This window comes from Hippopotamus amphibius, chromosome 12, assembly GCF_030028045.1.
Source record: "Hippopotamus amphibius kiboko isolate mHipAmp2 chromosome 12, mHipAmp2.hap2, whole genome shotgun sequence".
NCBI lineage: Eukaryota > Metazoa > Chordata > Mammalia > Artiodactyla > Hippopotamidae > Hippopotamus > Hippopotamus amphibius.
The window spans coordinates 78,671,958-78,690,592 of NC_080197.1; the positions used below are offsets into that span (position 1 = coordinate 78,671,958).

Consider the following 18,635-nt stretch of genomic DNA (forward strand, 5'->3'; position numbering starts at 1 on the left):
ATCCTGCGAAGCGGCCGGGGCCGTGGGTGTCTGTGGGCCTAGTCCTACGGCATCCAGGAAGTGGGCATCCATGGCCCTCCATCCGCCCCACCCCCGGGGCCTGCCCTGGGGCCACGAAAGGGGCCCTGATGAAGTAGCACAGAAGTCCTTCTGACCTCAGAAGGAAAACAAATTAGGTTCCACGTTCAGCCTTGCCATGATTCCTGAGGTCACTTCCCTCTCTGGGCCTCAGTGTCCCCACTTACACAGAGAAAAAAGGTGGGGAAAGTGGAATATTGCTCACGATGAGAAAGAAATGAGCTATCAAGTCGGGGAAAAACATGGATGAAATTTAAAGGCATATCCCAGGCGAGGCCCATCTGAAGCCATCCGGAAAGGGTGCAGACTGTGTAGGACCACGACCATACCGCATCCGGAGAAGGCGACACTATGGGGACAAGAGAAGATCAGTGGAGGGATGCGCACGTGGGACACGGGAGTTCCAGCGCAGTGATGCTGCCATGGTGGAGCCATGAGACGAGACATTCGTCTAAACCCACAGGACACACCACACGCAGAGCGGACCCTGATGTAAACTGTGGACTTTACTCAATAACGTATCAATCCTGGCCCGTCAAGGTAACAAATATGCCACAGAGGGCAAGGCGTTCATAAGGAGACAGAGCGAGGAGGGAGGGCAGCCTGTGTAAGGTCTGCTCAACTTACATGTAAACCCCAAACTGCTCTAAGTAAGAATAATAACAATAAAGACTACTGACTTAAAAAAAGGTAAAAAAGAATGTGTCTATATGTGTAACTGAATCACTTTGCTGTACAACAGAAATGAACACAACACTGTACATCAACTATACTTCAATAAAATACATTAAAAAAAAAAAAAAGTAGGGAATTCCCTGGTGGTCCAGTGGTTAGGACCTGGCGCTCTCACTGCTGGGGGCCTGGGTTTGATCCCTGGTCCAGGAGCTAGGATGCCACAAGCCGCACAGCGAGGCCAAAAATAAATAAAAATAAATAAAGTATGCGTTTTGGGAAACGGAGGGGAGAAAAAAGGTGGGAGGAGTAAGCCTTGCATTTATTTCTCCTCTGGGCCCTTCTCAAGATTCTAAAATAAAGCAAAAGTCACCAAAGGATTGGAGGCCAAGGGACTGCAACCAACCCGCTGGGCTCCCTCTGGGCGGGCCTGTCTGTGGAATCCAGATCTCACAAGAGATCGAGAGTCCAGAGTCTTGGAAACTCCTCGCACAGTGATTCCCCGGGGCAGGGCCAGAGCAAGCTTCTGGAACGGTGTTCCCCAGCCCGGGGTGGGCCTGCCTCTCTCCACTGCGCCACCCCTCCCCACCCCAGAGTGCAGGACTGTGCCCACCTGCCGGGACCTGGGCTATGCCCACACCGGGGTCCCCACAGCGCAAGGCCCGGCCCGGGGAGAAGGAGGCCCTCCAGGGTCCAGAGCACCTGGCAGCCACAGGGGGCCGAGGGCCCAGGGGGAGCCCCCACCAGCAGCCCCGGAAGCCGCACGCAAGCCCCACCCTCAGCTCTGCCCGCTCTCTACTCATCTCCAGGAAAGGCCTGCCCTGGGAAGAATGAAGACCCCTGCCTCTGGCAGCTGGCAGCACCACAGCCCCCAGGACACAGGTGAGGGACAGGCCGGATTGCATTTGGACGCGAGGCAGCACCCACCCTACTCTGGGTCATTTTCATAGGAATGTCCCTCTGTCTCAGAACCATCCCACCTAGACCAGGGTAGAAATTCCAGTGGCCCAGGGCCCTCGACCCTCCACTCAGGTCACACCACCAAGGACCCACCCTGACCCAGAAACTCACCCCAGTGATTCCCTCCTGCACCAGCCACACACCCACCCAGCCCTTACTCCTGCAGGCCTGGCCAAGGCCCCACCTCCCATTCCAGAATGCACGGTCATCCAGTTTGGAAACAAGGCCACGTAAGCAGCTGATACCCAGGCTGGGCACAAGCATTTGTTGCTCTCGACGGGCTGGCCCTGCCTGGCCCAGTGGCCATGAGGGGAGACCAGTGCAGCTGGCTGGTGAAGACACCACCAGTGCCTCCTATTCTGAGGCCAGTGCTGGGTCAGGAGCAGGACCTCACGGAAGGCCCGGTCCCCTCCTCATCTTTTCCGAGGGTCTTTCTCTAGGGGACCCCCATTCCCCCCTTCAACCGGTCCCACCTTTGCCCCTGAAGAAAGGCCAAGGCTCAGGACATCAAACTCTTACCCCTCACTCACCATCTTCTTCTGGAGATTTTCTCCTTAAGTGAATTTTCCTAAAATTTGTAAGCCACACATCTGACGAGGGACTTGTATCCAGAATATTAAAGAACTCTCCAAACAATCAAAAGGAGAAAACAGGCAAACGATTTGCACAGACACTTCACCAAGGAAGTTGTATGAATGGCAAATAAGTACCCGAGAGGATGCGCCACATGGTAGTTATCAAGGAAATGCCAATTAACTCAGCAATGAGATTCTACTGAAACTACACACCTACGGGGGTGGCACGAGCCAAACAGAAAGAAACCTGACAACGCCAAGTGCTGCTGAAGATACCGAGTGATGGAGTTCTGACGCTCTGCTGGGAGGAATGCAAAATGGCACACATGGGAAAACAGTTTGGCAGCTTCTTAAAGCATTAAACATACACGTACCCTGTGACCCAGCAACCCCACTCCTAAGTATTTATCCAAGAGAAATGGAGACCTGTGTTTGCACAAAAACCTGCATGCCAATGATGACAGCGGCTTTACAAAATCAACAAAGGCTGGAAACCACCCCAAAGTCCTTTAACCAGCGAATGGCCGAGCGCACTATGGGATGTCGTATAACGGGGTCCTTAAGACTCAGCAATGAAAGGGAACAAACTTCTGACCCACACACCACCTGGTCGAAGGGGGTGTCCTGCTGTGTGAAGGCGGCAGAGCCCAAAGCTATGTGCTGTAGGATTCCACCTGATGTTCTAGAAAAGGCAGGACCCCAGGAGTGAGAACAGATGGGGAGGGCAGGGTGGGCATGGGACTGCGGCATCAGGGAGCTGTCTGGGGAGATGGATGGCTGTGGACCCTGACCGTGGTGGCGAAGCCCCCAACTCTGTGCATCTGTCTAAGCCCATGGGATTATACATCAAGGAGTAACCCTGCTGTATGTCAGTTAAAAAACAGACTTAACAAGTCCTCCTTATTCTGCCCAGAGGGCCCCGAAAATCAACCTCGTTCATAAAGCCCCTCCTCTGGTCATTTCATGACCACAGTCTTGAAATCACTTTTTTCTGTCTTCTCACAGATATTTCTCCCGTTCCCTTCCTTCCTCCCTCTTTCCTTCTCTCTGTGCACACATGCACATACACACCTGTCAAAAACCTATCCATCCTTCAAAGCCAGCACAAGTGCCTCCTCCTCCATGAAGCCTTCCCTGACTGTTCCCAGCCCCTTCAGAATGAATCCCCTTTACCTGGCATCCCCTACGCACTTGTCTGTGCTTCCTCTTTTTTTTAATTAATTTTTTCAGTTTTAATTACACTTTTTTTAAATTAATTTATTTAGTTTCTAGCTGCACTATGCAGCATGCAGGATCTTAGTTCCCTGACCAGGGATGGAACCCATGTCCCTTGCAGTGAAAGCTCGGAGTCATAACCACTGGACCCCAGGGAATTCCCTTGTCTGTGCTTCTAATTAGCCCTTCTTGCACCCCGCAGGCTCTCAGTGTTCGCTACTCAGTCTGTCTCCCCTGCTGGATCACATGCTCCTCGAGCACAGGGACCAGGTTCTCCCTTCCACATTCCCCCCACTGCACCTGGCACAGCGCCTTGCACACAGTGGGTGCTCTGTGACCACTGTGGCTTGGCTGAGGGCAGGTGCAAGTGGAGGGGGCTGATGCCAAGAGAGAGCTGGCGCTGCTGGGGCTGGCGGAGCTCCGAGGAGGGTATCAAAAGCCACTGATCCAGCCTTCCTTCTTCTCTTGCAGAAGCAGCACAACTACTGCTGAAACCTCCAAGTGCTGGAAGCTACCCCGCCTCCCATTCCAACACAAGGTCATGTGATTTACGATTTACGACAGAGCATTTTCCAGGATGCTTTTCTTCCTCCTCACAGCACAGCTCCGAGCCCCAAGCAGACAGATGCTCAGGGCACACCTGCTGAGGGACTGGGCCCTGTCCTGTCGTCGGGGTGCTGGCATTTCTCTCCCAGGTGGCCCTGGGAGAGAAATGCCAGCAACAGCCTATCAGTCCATCTGATCTGAATCCTTTTCACTCTGTAGAACTAGGGGTACCGGCAGGGCCCCTATACAGCTGGACTTTCCCAAGCACATCACTGCCTCTCCAGGGGTTAAGGACCAGTTATAGATCAATTATCTGATAAACACTTATACAGTGTTGAATATGTGCCAGGCAAAAAACAAAAACAAGCGCTTTACAAATATTGCCTAATTCCATCTTCACATCAACCATATGGGGTAGGCGCTATTATTATTGCCCCCATTAATAAGAGGGGAAAATAAGGGACTTCCCTGGCGGTTCAGTGGTTAGGACTCAGCTTCCACTGCAAGGGGCATGGGTTCGATCCCTAGTCAGGGAACTATGACCCTGATGCCGGCTGGCTCGGCCAAAAATAAAAAAAAAAAGAGGGGAAAATAAGACACACTGCAGTCTGGAAACTTGCCCAAGGCCACATAGCTGATGAGCAGCAGGTAAGGGCTTCAAACCCAGGCAGGCCGGCTGTGAAGATATATAGTCCAAACACTGGCCACGGCCACACACTGCTGTTGCGCACTTGAAAAGTGGCTGGGGCAACAGAGACATGCCTCTGAGTGTAAAACACAGGCTGGATCCCAACCCCTTGTATGAAAAACAATGTAAACTATTTCATTAATATTGTTTCACTATTGATTACACTTTAAGTGATAATATTTTGGACACTAGGTTTTTTTGGTGTTTTTTTTTTTAAGGGAACTTTATTATTTTTTTGACTGCATTGGGTCTTCGTTGCTGTGTGCAGGCTTTCTCTAGTTGCAGGGAGCAGGGGCTACTCTTTATTGCGGTGCGTGGGCTTCTCATTGTGGTGGCTTCAGTAGTTGCAGCAGGCGGGCTTAGTAGTTGTGGCTCACAGGCTCTAGGCCGCAGACTCAATAGTTGTGGTACACAGGCTTAGTTGCTCCGTGGCACATGGGATCCTCCCGGACCAGGGATGGAACCCGTGTCCCCTGCATTGGCAGGCAGATTCTTAACCAGTGTGCCACGAGGGAAGTCCCCTGGACACTGCAGTTTAATAAAATATGTTATTAAAATTCATTTGATCAGTTTCTTTTCACCTCTTAAATGTGGCTCCAAGCTAACGTACAGTTTCACATTCCCATCGGATGGCACGACTCTGGATTCTGTGCTCGCAGCCGCTGCTCCACGTCGGTGCATCTCCCCCTGCCCCAGCCTCGGGGGTGCAGCCTGACCCTGACACCCATCCACTCCGCTTGCACAAGGGTGATGGGGACCAGGCAACATCACCCACACCTCCCCATGTTGCCTCTTCTACCAGTTCGGACACTGCCCCTTCCCCTACATCTCTCAGCCTTGACTCCAGTAGGATGGATTTCCCAGAATGTCAAAGTGGGAAAACACCTCCCTCCTCACCTAGTGGGGTCCCCACCTGCTACATGTGGAGAAACTGAGGCCAGGACCAGAAGCGGGAGGCAGAGGCCCCAGAGGTCATCTGATCCCACCTCCCACCCAGTGCAGAGCCCTCCTGCGAAGCATCCCTAACAAGTTTTTCATAGAAATAGAAATTCTATGTAGTTCCACACAGTCCTACCTCCTGAAATGACTTCAGATCAGATGGACGTATCTGCTCTTCCTGCAAAGAGGGAGGCCTCCTGGAAGAGAAATGCCAGCACCCACCCCTGCTCCAATCTCAGCTGAGAGACTCAAAGTTCAGTACTTCCTAGGTCTGGTGTGTCCACCCTCCAAAACTAGAGGAGGCTCCCAGTGTGGCCAGAGCATCACAGTGGACTCAGGCCTTCCTGACACAGGCCTACCCCCGCCCCCACCACTGTCCCACAGGGAAAAGTCAGGCGGACCCAGGCGCAAGCCTCACCCCCTTTTAATCTCTGTGTAACTTTTTCCTCCTCTGTAAAGGGCAGGTTAAAAAACGAAAACAAACAAACCCTACCCCGCAGAGCTGTTACAAAGATTAAAAGATGTAAGAGAGATGTTTAGAATAATGACTGGCATCCAGTAGGCACTTAATAAATGCTCATCTCCCTTCCCCTTCCTTCATCAACCAAAAACCTCAAGTTTTTTTCCCCCACAAGAATTGACAGTAAGTTCCTATTCTATATAATTAATGTTCTGAACTTAAATGCAGGATTTTACACATAAACTTTTTAGATTTATCTTGAGATAAGACATGTTTAGGGGCTTCCTAGGTGGCGCAGTGGTAGAGAATCTGCCTGCCAATGCAGGGGACACGGGTTCGATCCTGCTCCAGGAAGATCCCACATGCCAAGGAGCAACTAAGCCCGTGTGCCACAACTACTGAGCCTGCGCTTTAGAGCCCGTGAGCCACAACTATTGAGCCCATACACTGCAACAACTGAAGCCCACACGCCTAGAGCCCGTGCTCCACAACAAGAGAAGCCATGGCAATGAGGAGCCCGTGCACCACAACGAAGAGTAGCCCCCACTAACCGCAACTAAAAAGAAAGCCCGCGCACAGCAAAAAAGACCCAACACAGCCAATAAAATAAATAAATAAATTTATTTATTTTTTTTTTATTTATTATTTTTTTGGGGGGTACACCAAGTTCAATCATCTGTTTTTATACACATATCCCCGTATTCCCTCCCTCCCTCAATAAATTTATTTTAAAAAATGTTTAATATTGCTAGATATCAAGTAATTTTGAATGGCTAAAAATTGAAAACTATTCATTCATTTATTTATTTATTTATTTATTTATTTATTTGGCTGTGCTGGGTCTTAATTGCAGCATGTGGGATCTAGTTCCTTGACCAGGAATCGAACCCAGGCCCCCTGCATTGGGAGCGTGGAGTCTTAGCCACTGGACCACGAAGGACGTCCCGAAAACAATTTTTAGAAGTCCAGTACAGCACAGTTAAATAAGGTATTGTCATATGATGTAATATCCATATCCTTAAAATCACAGTTTTCAGTAATTTATACTCACTCTATAATATTCAGTAGTTTAAAAAAAAACCCAGAATAGAGTATAATTGCAATAAAATATATAGATTTGCATGAACACAAATTCGAAGGGACGTATACCAAAATATTAACGGTACTCATCTCTGAGTTGTGGCACTGTGTACCATTTTATTTTCTCCATTAATTATTTCCTTATTTTCCTGGTGTTCTATAATAAGCATGCATTAATTTTAACTGAAAAATTTTTTTAATTTCAGGGTTCTGCTTTATCTCAGCATATTTTAGTCAATTGAGATGATTTTGAATCCTGGTTTTGTCATCCAATATGCTTGTTATACTAAACACTCACAGAACTGATAGAGGACAAAGCCAAAAAAAAAAAAAAAAAAAGCCCTGTGACATATCACTAGAGACCTCGCCCCAGGATGGCCTTTCAACCAGCTACAAATCCATCTTGCTGCTGTCATCAGCCAGAACACACACAATTCTCTTGAACCCAAAAAAATCCTCCACCCAAATTAAATTATTTTCCCACTAAAATAGTTGACTTGGTAGCGTGAACCCATGTTGGCTACTAGGTGCCTCAACTTCATTTCTGATGTCTCCATAGACTGTATGTTCAAATATCTGACCTGGAGTTTGGCCAGGGGATAAGAGGCTTACCAGCTGGCCATTCCAGGACCCCGGTCTTGCCCCCATGAAGAGAGGAACCAGGACAGCATTTGTTATCCTGCTGTCCTCACCTCCTCCCACTCAGCAGGGCTCCTCCCAGACCCCAGAAACTTCTCTCAGGTCCCAAGAACCCGATCTGTGAGAATCCGGCCACCTGAACTCAGGAAAAGCAACTCAAGCATGGTCTGACTCACTTCTTCCAAAGCCGGCCCTCTCACAGGTCTGCTCTATCCTTACAACGATGAAGGCAAGATAAGGGTGCTTTACCTCCCAGAACATTCCACCACCTGCTCCAGGCAGGAATCTCCCCCTGCCTGTCCTGGTTGTCCTCCTGTTCTGACTGTAGCTCAAAAAAATCCCTTTCTGTCGTCCGGCTGACCCCGGCTGGCTGCCTCCCTACGCGGAGCTCTGCCCACGGCCCCGTCAACTATTACTCAAGGCTCAACGCCAAGATGGCCATCAGCCAGGAAGGAACAAGACGGGCCTTTTATCCCGGCCGGGAGGATTCACGCAGACATCTCAGGGGCTTGCGGGAAGGGAGGACGCTTCTGGCAGGGGGCTCGGGCAGGTTCTGGCACGGGTGGTTCTGGCACGGGTGATTCTGGCAGGGGTGGGCCGGGCCGGCGGACACCGGGACAGGTCTGCTGGGAAGGGCTTCAGCAGCTCAGGTTTCTCTGAGTCAACAGCCCCCTGCAGAGGAGAGGCCCACCCTGTGTGTGTCATCGGTCCCTCCCCAGTGCCCTTGCACTGTCCCCAACACCCTGCCTTTCCTTCAGGCCGGATACGCATCCCCTCCCCCACGAGGGTCACCCAGCCTCAGCACAGCTCCCATTTCCTGCCCCTGGTGACTCTTCTGAAGTCCATTGTTCCCGTGAAGTTTGGGTCAAAGGAAGCCGAGTCCCCACCCATGGGGGCCCGCCCACCCTCAGCAGGCCACACTGCGGGGAGCCGGGCCCGGCCTCCTAATGCACCAAAGGCGGAAGATGTGGGCACGGCCCTTGGGGGCTGGGGTTCTGGTGGAAATGTTCCCAAAGGGGCCAGTCGCCACAGCTGAAGGCTCCAGGGCTGTATCCCTGACATCTACACGGAAAAACCAAACGCGTGCGAAGAACTGTCATTTCTGAGGAGGTCAAGGCAGAGCTGGAATGAGAACCCAGGAGCTGGAGACTGTGGCTGGCCACACAGCCCTGCCCCCTCCTCCACCTGGGCCCCTGAGCTGGTCACACACACACCACCCCCCCCCCTGCCCCGGGGAAGGGGGGTCAGGACAGCAGCTGTTCAGCTACAATTTCAAAGCCTTAAAGGGAGCTGTGGTCCCAACTCTGCCAGCAAAGGGTCACGGGGGGCAAAGGAAGGCAGGCAACCTGGGCCTGACCTCAGCTGCAGGAAGGAACGGGGCAGAGCTGGCGACCACGTCCTCCACTGCCACTGGGAAGGGGGACGGGAGGCTCAGTCACAGATGGCTCTGTGACAGTCACCAGGGCAAGACCGGGCTGGAAGCCCAAGGAGTCTGTGACACTGTATCCCAGGAGAACTGGTAAGACAGGGGGACCCTTCTCCACCTGGTTGAGCAGCCTGCAGACCCTCAAGGAGAAAGGAGCGTGTTTTAAAGACTTCTTAAGGGCCCCACCCCTTCCAGAGGTCGTTCTCAGGTTCCAGGGTTCTGCGCTTTCTGCTAGAAGGAGGGGAGTATTTCTGCCCCAACAACCTTATCTGAGCAACAAGACCCTCCCAGTCAGGCGGCTCTAGCCACCACGCCTCTTAGGTGGCTGGGACTCTGGGCACTGGGATCCACAGAGCAGGAGGCAGAGCAGGAGACAGGATGGACCAGAGTGGATTCCAGCCCCAGCTCTGCAACTCACCAGCCGTGCAACCTTAAGCAAGTTACTGTCCCACCAGGGCCTCAGTTTCCCATTTTTATTTTTATTATTTTTAAAAATTTTATTGAAATATAGTTGATTTACAATGCTGTATTAGTTTCAGGTGTACAGCAAAGTGATTCAGTTATTATCACTTTTTTAGATTCTTTTCCATTATAGGTTATTATAAGATATTGAATATAATTCCCTATGCTATACAGTAGGTCTTGTTGGTTGTTTTATATATAGTAGTATGTATCTGTTAATCCCAAACTCCTAATTTATCCCTCCCTCGCCCCTTTCCCCCTTGGTAACTATAAGTTTGTTTTCTATGTCTGTGAGTCTATTTCTGTTTTGTAAATATTTGTCTTTCTCTGTCTGACTTACTTCACTTAGCATGATAATCTCTAGGTCCATCCATGTTGCTGCAAATGGCATTATTTTATTCTTTTTCATGGCTGAGTAATATTCCATTGTATGTATGTACCACATCTTCTTTATCCATTCATCTGTCAATGGACATTTAGTGTGCTTCCATGTCCTGGCTATTGTAAATAGTGCTGCTATGAACACAGAAGTGCATGTATCTTTTCCGATTATAGTTTTCTCCAGATATATGCCCAGAAGTGGGATTGCTGGATCATACAATAACTCTATTATTAGTTTTTTAAGGAACCTCCGTACTGTTTTCCGTAGTGGCTGCTCCTCAACTTTAAAATGAGGGAGTTAGGTGCTGACATTAGAGTTCATTAATGTTCAGCAAGTTCACCCTGGGGTCAAGACAAAGCTGGAATTAGAACCTGGGAGCTGGAGACCCTGTGCTCTGCAGTGACAAAGCCCAGGCCCCACTTGCACCTGGGCCACTAGCTACCCTGGTCCCCAAGTCTGAGGCAGGAAACCTGTAGGGCCCAGCATACAATAAATGCTCAATCCATTTTGCTAAATAAACATGAATGACAGGGCAGGGTTTAGCCAAGGGTGTTCAGAGAAGTTCCCAGGAAAAAAGGGGTTCTGTGCTGAAACAGGCTTAGGGAACATTGGCTGCTGCGCCTCCAGATGTGCAAGGTGCTCTGCAAACACTGAATTTTCACCACAAACTTTTTGGCTAGATATTAATTAACTCCCCCCATATTGCTGATCAGGAAACTGAGCCTGAAGCTTTAAAGGCAGTGAGTAACTGTCAGGATTTATACCCAGGTATGTGTGACCCCAAACCTGAACCCTTTCTACTCCATCTTTAGATCAGATGCCCTCAAAGACACATTCACACCTGGCCTGAGCAGGTGAGAGGGGCAGGTGGCTCCCAGCAGAACATCTACCTCTTCAGGGTGCATGGAGGAGGGACAGCAAGTCCCCACTCCCTGGGAGTGTCTGGTCCCTTCCTAGCAAGAAGCCCTAAGCGTTTTGCCTACAGCATCTTGTTGTGGGAGTGAAGAAAGAACTCGAGGCCAGATTGGCCTGTGTCCCTCATCACAGGCTGTCAACCTCACACTTCAGCCAATCTGGGCATTGTGGCTCTCACCCTACCCAGTTCCCTCCTCTAAAATGTTTCAAATGGTAAAATCCCAAATGGAGAGAAAATAGAAAGTAAAGCAGAAAGGAAGAGATGGGGAAACAGAGATACCCAGAAGGGTCTCCCCACAGGTCAACCAGCAAATCAGAGGCAGCCTTCCCTCCCAAACAGGCAAGAAAGTATCTTCATAATGGACAGGACAGTGCCTTGCGGTCCAGCAAGTCATCAAGAATGAGGATTCTTCCACTTGACTGCCCAGGCAGCCCCAAGGAGAGCTGGACCAGGAGAAAGTAGTTCAATTCCCCCTTGTTCTTGGGGCCAACTTTAAAAGCACTGTCTAGACAAATACTGTATGATATCACTTACATGTGGAATTTTAAAAATACAACAAACTAGTGAATATAACAAACAAAGACGAGGACTCACAGATACAGAGAACAAACTGGTGGTTACCAGCAGGGAGGAGGAGGGACAATACAGGGTTGGTGGAGCGGAAGGTACAGACTATTAGGTGTCAGATAGGCTCAAGGATATATTGTACAACAAAGGAAATATAGCCAATATTTTGCTGTAACTGTAAATGGAAAGTATTCTTTAAAAACTGTATAAAAGTTTTTAAAATTTAAAAATAAAATAAACACTGTCTACACAAATCTCAAAATTCAAAATGGTCACTTTCTGGGGGGGTCCAACCCCCACAAACACCCCCAATTCTCCCTATCAATCAACCAGTCCCATCACCAGAAGGCAAGAATCTCAACTTCCCTTAACTTTCTACCCACTTGTTCCCCTAAACTCTTCCAGGCAAGAACAAAACCGACCTCCCTAGAAAGACAGCTGCCTGGAAGAGGCAGGTGTGGACAGCTTCCTTCCAGCTCCGCGGGTCCAGGGCGAATGGAGCCTGGGGGCCACGCACTCCCACAGCCACAGCCATGTACTCCCGCACACACACCGCCAGAGACACTGTCTCCTGCCCCCGCTTCACAGGGAGAAAGGACAGTCCCGCCCAGAAACATCCTCACGGGGAAATACACACTGAGAGACGCGGCATCTCGCAAGTCCTCAGAGACACTCAGCTTTCAGACAAACAGCACTTTTCTCGAGTGGAAACGTGCTTCCGTTCAACACAAACAAATCCGCCTCCTGGAATCCAGGTGAGTCATCTGTGAGCAGGTATCACCCTCACAGACACCGAATCTAAGGAGGCAGGACAGTCAGACGCCACGTGAACTCATCACTTACCGCCGGGTCTGGCCGGAACCCCCCGGACCCACGAGTGCACGCAAGCGCGAGTGCCAGGTCTGCCCGCCCGCCGGGGAAGTGCTCGCTTCGGGGTCGGGGAGCTCTGCTCCCCAGACTCACGGGCCCCCAGCGTGGAACGCTCTAGGCTCCTCAAGCCCTGGGGAGCGGGAACCTTCTGCGGAGTCCCCCTCCGCTCTCGCAAAGCACCTCAAACCACCAAGACACCCACCTCCAGGGCTCTCCTTCCGAGCCTGAGAGGTGCCCAGCAGAAAAGTGGCGCGGGTGCTCGGCCTCCGGTCCTTTTGGCTCCGCGTGTGCCTCTTCCCACCTCCACCCTCGCGCCCACCCCGGCCCTGCGGTCCGCGCGCCTCCATGTGCCGGCTCACCGCCCCCCCCCCCCCACGCCCAGTCCCGCGCGAGAGCTCCTCCCGCGCCGCCGCCTTACCAGTCCCAGGGTGCGGGGAGGTGGGCGGGTGCGCCGGGCCAGTCCCGCGGAGTGCCCCCCGGCGCCGCTCTTCCAGCAGCGGCTCCGCTGAGGTCTCGAGAGGCCGGCGAGGGCGCTGCAGGGACGACGGAGGGTCGGCGAGCGGGGACCTGGGCTCCGGCCCCGGGGCCGATCGGCTGGTCGGGGAAGGAGGCGGCTCGCGGGACGGAGCCGACCCCGCGCCTGCTCGAACTCAGCTCGCCGCGCCCTGCGCGCGGGACTCTGTGCGCGGTGTCCGCCGCGCGGCTGCCGGTGCGCGGAGCGGGGCGGAGCGGGGCGCAAGGAGGGAGGAGTTTTCCCAGAAGGGGACTGACGGGAAGGCACGGGCGATCCCTATTCCTGGCGGGGTGAGTCAACGGGAGAGGAAGGGAGCTGGGGAAACGGAGCGCGCGCGGGAGGGCGGAAGGGAGGGAAGCGGGAGAGGGGAGACGGGAGAGGGGAGCACGGCGGGTCCGGAGCGCCGGTCCGAGGCGGGAAGGAGAGAGCGCCGGGGGCGCGGCCGACGGGCGCGGCGGCGGCCGGGCCACTCACCTGGGGGACGCGGCCGCGCGGCGGAGCCGGGAGCTGCGGGCCCTCCCCGCCCCCTGCCTGGGGTTTGAAAGGAGGAAGCCTGGAATGTGCGGAATGAGGGCTGGAATGAGATGCGCGCAGCCGGGGGCGGGAGCTGGAGGGAGTGGCGGCCCGGCCCCGGGCCCTCGGGGAGGAGACTGGGCCGCGGGGAGGGGCCGCGGCCGCGGGCCGGGCGGGGCCGGTGGGGGGCGGCCGCGGGGACCCTAGGCTGCGACCTCAGCGTCCGGCTCCGGCCTCGGCCGCCGTCCCGCAACGTGCTTCCCCTTTGATCTCGGCCCCGACTCTCTTCCTCCTCTCTGGGCCCGGCTTCCCGCCCGTCCCGGCCAGCCCGCCGCTCTCGGCCGAGGGCCGAGCGCTTCCTCCTGACCCGCGGGCCGGGCTCTGGCCTCGCGCCCGGCCGCCCGCGCGCTTCTCCCTCGGCGCCGGCCCCGAAAGGCCGGGCAAGGGCGGCCGTCCGGCGCGCAGGCAGCTGCTCCCTTCCCCGCGGCGCCCACCGGGGACCCCGCCACCCGCCCCGGGACGCAGGAGCTCCGGGCGCCCACGCGTGCCCTCCCCGCACGGTCCTGTCAGCCGTTCCCGTCCGCCCCGCACGGACCTGCGACGCTGTCACCGCGGGGAGCAGCGCACGTGGGGCGAGGATGGCCGATGTGCCGGGCGTGTGGCGCGGCAGGAGACGCGTCCGATCCTAACCCCGCATCTGTTGTGCCCTCACCCGACACTGAAAACAGTGAAGGCTAGGACCTCAGCACCTGCCCTCTCAGAGCTTGTCATTTAGCTGGAAGACTCGGTCTATGGAAGCGCATCGACAGAAAGTGGGGAGTCTGGGTCTTAAGTGCCAGGTGGGTTTTAGTCTCGTGATGGATTGCAACAGCGGTGCCAGTGGTGAGGATCACTGTATTCCATTTGGGCTGTATCACTGGGCTTCTGTTCGGAAGTCTTCAGAACACCTGGCTTAACGCAGGGTGTAATCACATACCTCTGTCATCCACCTTGTTGGGAAGTTGAGACCAAAGGACTTTTGTCCTTTTCCAAAAATCAGATCCAACTTCCGCCTCATCACTTAACCCTGTATTGTCGCTGGTGTCCAGATCTTATCTCCCTTCTAAACAGAAACTTCCTCGGAGACAGAGTAAATGTCCAGTTTATCTCATCTTTCACCCAGCTCCAGCTTGGTGCCTGGGATAGATAAGTGCATAACAAATGTTAAAAACAAAAAACCAGAACCCTACTACCACAGAGGATCTTAAAAAGAAAGTGCTACAAATGCTGAAGCTGTTTCCAAGAGAGGCGTTCCAAAGGTGGTTTTCGTTTGTTTTTTAATTATTTTGATGTGGACAGTTTTTTAAGCCTTTATTGAATTTGTTACAATATTGCTTTTGTTTTGTTTTTTTGGCCGGGAGGCATGTGGGATCTTAGCTCCTGGACAAGGGATCAACCCCTTACCCCCTCCCTTGGAAAGCGAAGGCTTAACCATTGGACTGCCAGGGAAGTCCCCCAAGGATGTTTTAAGTGATCACAGCATCACTGGACAAAGCATCCAACCTCTTAAGGTGAAGACTTTGAAGGAAGCAGTTCTGATTTGGATATAAATTCTGGTCTGCTTGTTAAATGATGCAACACGTAGGGCTTGGTCACACCTCGTCCACATGAAAAGTCCGCAGCGCAGGACAGTGTGCAGGCACCAGATGAAGCACTAACTGTAAGCACTGGCTACTTAGTGCAACAACCGTTCGTTGAGTGACTGTGAGCTCTGAGCGCCATAGGGGAACCCAAGGGAAAGCACAGTGAAATCCAAGTTGCAGAGGCAATATGTGCTCTTGAAGGATAAATAAGAGTTTGCTGAACTGAGTTAGAAGACACACAAAGGCTGGTAGCCTGTACACAAGGAGGGCTTTAGGAAAAGCCTTGGAAACTGGTGTGACTGGAGAACAGGAGGCGGGGAGGGTGGATTACAACAGCGGTGCCAATTGTAAAGATCACTGTATCCTGTGCTGAAGGGGGGCATCAGAAAGGCCCCTGAGACCCAAGTGTGACATAGCCGGCACCTCCATCAGAAAGACCCCCATCGACTGGACTGCAGGCGCTAGGGCTGGATTGGAGAGTCAGGGTAGTGGTCCTGAGGCTCAGGGTGAGGGAAGGGGTCCAGGAAATAGTTCAGAAGCAAAATCAACAGAAACGGTAACTAGATTGGTGAGGTGAGAGAGGAGACAAAAATCACTGAACTCTGACAGCTGAACGACTGGTGGTACCATTAACAGAGATAAGAACTCAAACAAAGAGAGGAGTAGGTTGGATTGGAAGGTGAGTCCAGCTAGGCTCAGAGGGTGGGGAGGAAGGCAGGACCAAGTCCACCGGAGACAGGAAAGCAGCCTTTGGGCATCCCACTCAGCACACACTGCCGAGAGGGTATTTGGAGATCAGACTGGCTTATTCCCTCCAGATCCTAACTATCCAAGATCATAAAGAGTCAGAACCTCAGCCTCCTGGCCCAACCCTCCCACAGGCTTCCAGAGAGCTCTGCGCCTTCAGGAATCTCCTGTTCCCAAGCTGTTGGGGTCACTCTGGGTAAAGGAAAGTTCTTAGAAGTTTCAAAGGGTGAAAGACCAACCGTGATCTTAACATGTGTGCCTGCCCTTTGAGGGGTATTTACATTTCTCAAGGGACAGGACTCATTCGTTGACCTTCAGGAATGAATCTCCTGGTGGAAATATTTCATGTCTGGATCGAGCTAGAGAGATGCACATGGCTTCCCTCAAATGATATCATGTAATCCACACCTCACCGCCTCATGATCCCAGCCACTCTACCTGGACCCACACACAGATCCTGGTCGAGCTTCAAGAAGAGTTGTGCAGAAAGAGGACGGCAACGGTGTGGCCAGAGCTGGGTTTGATGTGTGGAGCGTATTTGTGGTGTTTATTCTCCAAATTCAAAGTCAAAAATCATATGAATTACTTTTTAAAAAATATATATATTTATTTATTTATTGGCTGTGTTGGGTCTTCGTTGCTGTGCGCAGGCTTTCTCTAGTGGTGAGCGGGGGCTACTCTTTGTTGTGGTGCGCTGGCTTCTCAGTACGGTGGCTTCTCTTGTTGCCGAGCACAGGCTCTAGGCTCGCAGGCTCAGTAGTCGCGGCACACAGGGCTTAGTTGCTCTTTGGCATGTGGGATCTTCCCCGACCAGGGATCGAACTGGTGTCCCCTGCATTGACAGGAGTCTTAACCACTGTGCAACCAGGGAAGTCCTTAAAGATATTTATTTGGCTGTGCCAGGTCTTAGGTGCAGCATGTGGGCTCTAGATTCCTGAGCAGGGATCGAACCTGGGTCCCCTGCACTGGGAGCTCGGAGTGCTAGCCACTGTGCCACCAGGGAAGTCCCTGAATTACTTTTATCATATGTTGTTTGGTATTATTTCCATTCCTTTAGTAAGTTTTTATTCAACCCACAAGGTCATAGTTAAATTATCCATTGTGTTAAACAAATTTAGCCACATCCATGTGATAGAATTCTTTACAGTGATTAATAAGATTTTAAAAATAAACTAGACAAGCATTCATGATATAATAAGTGGAAAAGTGGATTTTAAAAAGTGTTTATAAGATGATCCTTTTTTTAAATTTTTTATTTTATAATGGAGTATAACTGATTTACAATGTTGTGTCCTGCTTTTGAAAAAATAAATGGAAAAGTATCTCAGAGTGATTATCTCTGACAGGTTAAAGATTAAGGGAACTTCTTTCTCATTTTTGTTCTTTATTTTCTATAACAAACTTGTACTTCTTTTATAATTGGGGAGTAAGGGGTGGGATGTGATTGGAATTATATGCTGAACCCTGCCCTAATTTCTCCACATCTTAAAAAAACCAAACAGCCACAACTGGATTTAACAGCCTAGTAAGAAGTTGACAGGGACAGAATTAAGGAAAGATTATTTCCTAGTCTACAGGTAAAAAGCAAATATATTGCTTTTGAGATATGCCCAAAACATGTCCCCTCATCCCCAGCTTCAAAATTAGCATACTGCTGGGGGTTCCTAGTGGCGCAGTGGTTGAGAATCTGCCTGCCAATGCAGGGGACACTGGTTTGATCCCTGCTCCAGGAAGATCCCACATGCCGCGGAGCAACTAAGCCCGTGTGCCACAACTATTGAGCCTGCACTTTACAGCCCATGAGCCACAACTATTGAGCCCATGTGCTGCAACAACTGAAGCCCACGCGCCTAGAGCCCGTGCTCCACAACAAGAGAAGCCATGGCAATGAGGAGCCCGTGCACCACAACGAAGAGTAGCCCCCACTAACCGCAACTAAAAAGAAAGCCCGCGCACAGCAAAAAAGACCCAACACAGCCAATAAAATAAATAAAATTTTTTTTAAATTAGGATATTGCTGACTCGGTGCTGGGGGTGCGGTCACTGTGACTCCAGGTCCTTTTCGTTTTTAATCTCCCATGCTGTATTTCTTTTTTTTTTTTTTTTCCTGGCTGAGCCGCGCAGCTTGCGAGGATCTTAGTTCCCTGACCAGGGATCAAACCTGCTCCCTTGGCAGTGAAAGCAGAGTCCTAACCACTGGATCGCCAGGAAATTCCCTCTATTTGCTTTTTTGTCCTTAAGAAGACTCTTCATACCAACTGAACTGCATCTTATGTTTTGAAGGACAAAACAGACCGAACCTTATCAAAGCTGGAGTCTTTCTTTTCATCTACAGAATAAAAGCAGTCTGTAATTTGAAAAGCATAATGTTAGTTCTGTTATCTTTTCATCCAAGAGAAATGTGGACAAAAATAGCCTCCAGGTCTACCATGTTGGGGGCAGTACATGCTAGGGGCTGACTCATTCCCCCTTTCCCCAAATCTGTATGTTGAAGTCCTAATCCCCAGCACCTCAGAATGTGACTGGATCTGGAGATGTCTTTAAAGAGGTGATTAAGTTAAAATCAGGTTTTAGGATGGGCCCTAATCCAATCTGCCTGGATTAGAGCCCATCCTAATCCTCCTTATAAGAAGAGATTAGGACACAGTCTTCTCACAGAGGAAGGACCATGTGAGGACACAGGGAGAGGATGGCCATCTGTAAGCCAAGGAGAGAAGCCTCAGGAGAAACCAACCCCACCTACACCTTGATCTTGGACTTCTAG

The 18,635-nt window shown here is 51.6% G+C and overlaps 1 protein-coding gene across 5 annotated transcripts in view; it reads right to left on the reverse strand.

Moving 5' to 3' along the window:
* TEAD4 (TEA domain transcription factor 4) overlaps positions 1-13,529 on the reverse strand; it is a 61,593-nt gene extending 48,064 nt beyond the window's left edge. For 2 of the 5 annotated variants that reach the window (XM_057703999.1, XM_057703993.1), the window contains exon 1: positions 12,894-13,391. The gene's annotated coding sequence lies outside the window, so the exon portion shown is untranslated. Of the gene's footprint in view, positions 1-155; positions 201-12,893; positions 13,392-13,463 lie in introns of those variants that run through there. The other 3 variants (XM_057703998.1, XM_057704000.1, XM_057703997.1) reach the window with 3 other exon arrangements.
* Between the last annotated feature and the right edge of the window lie 5,106 nt (positions 13,530-18,635).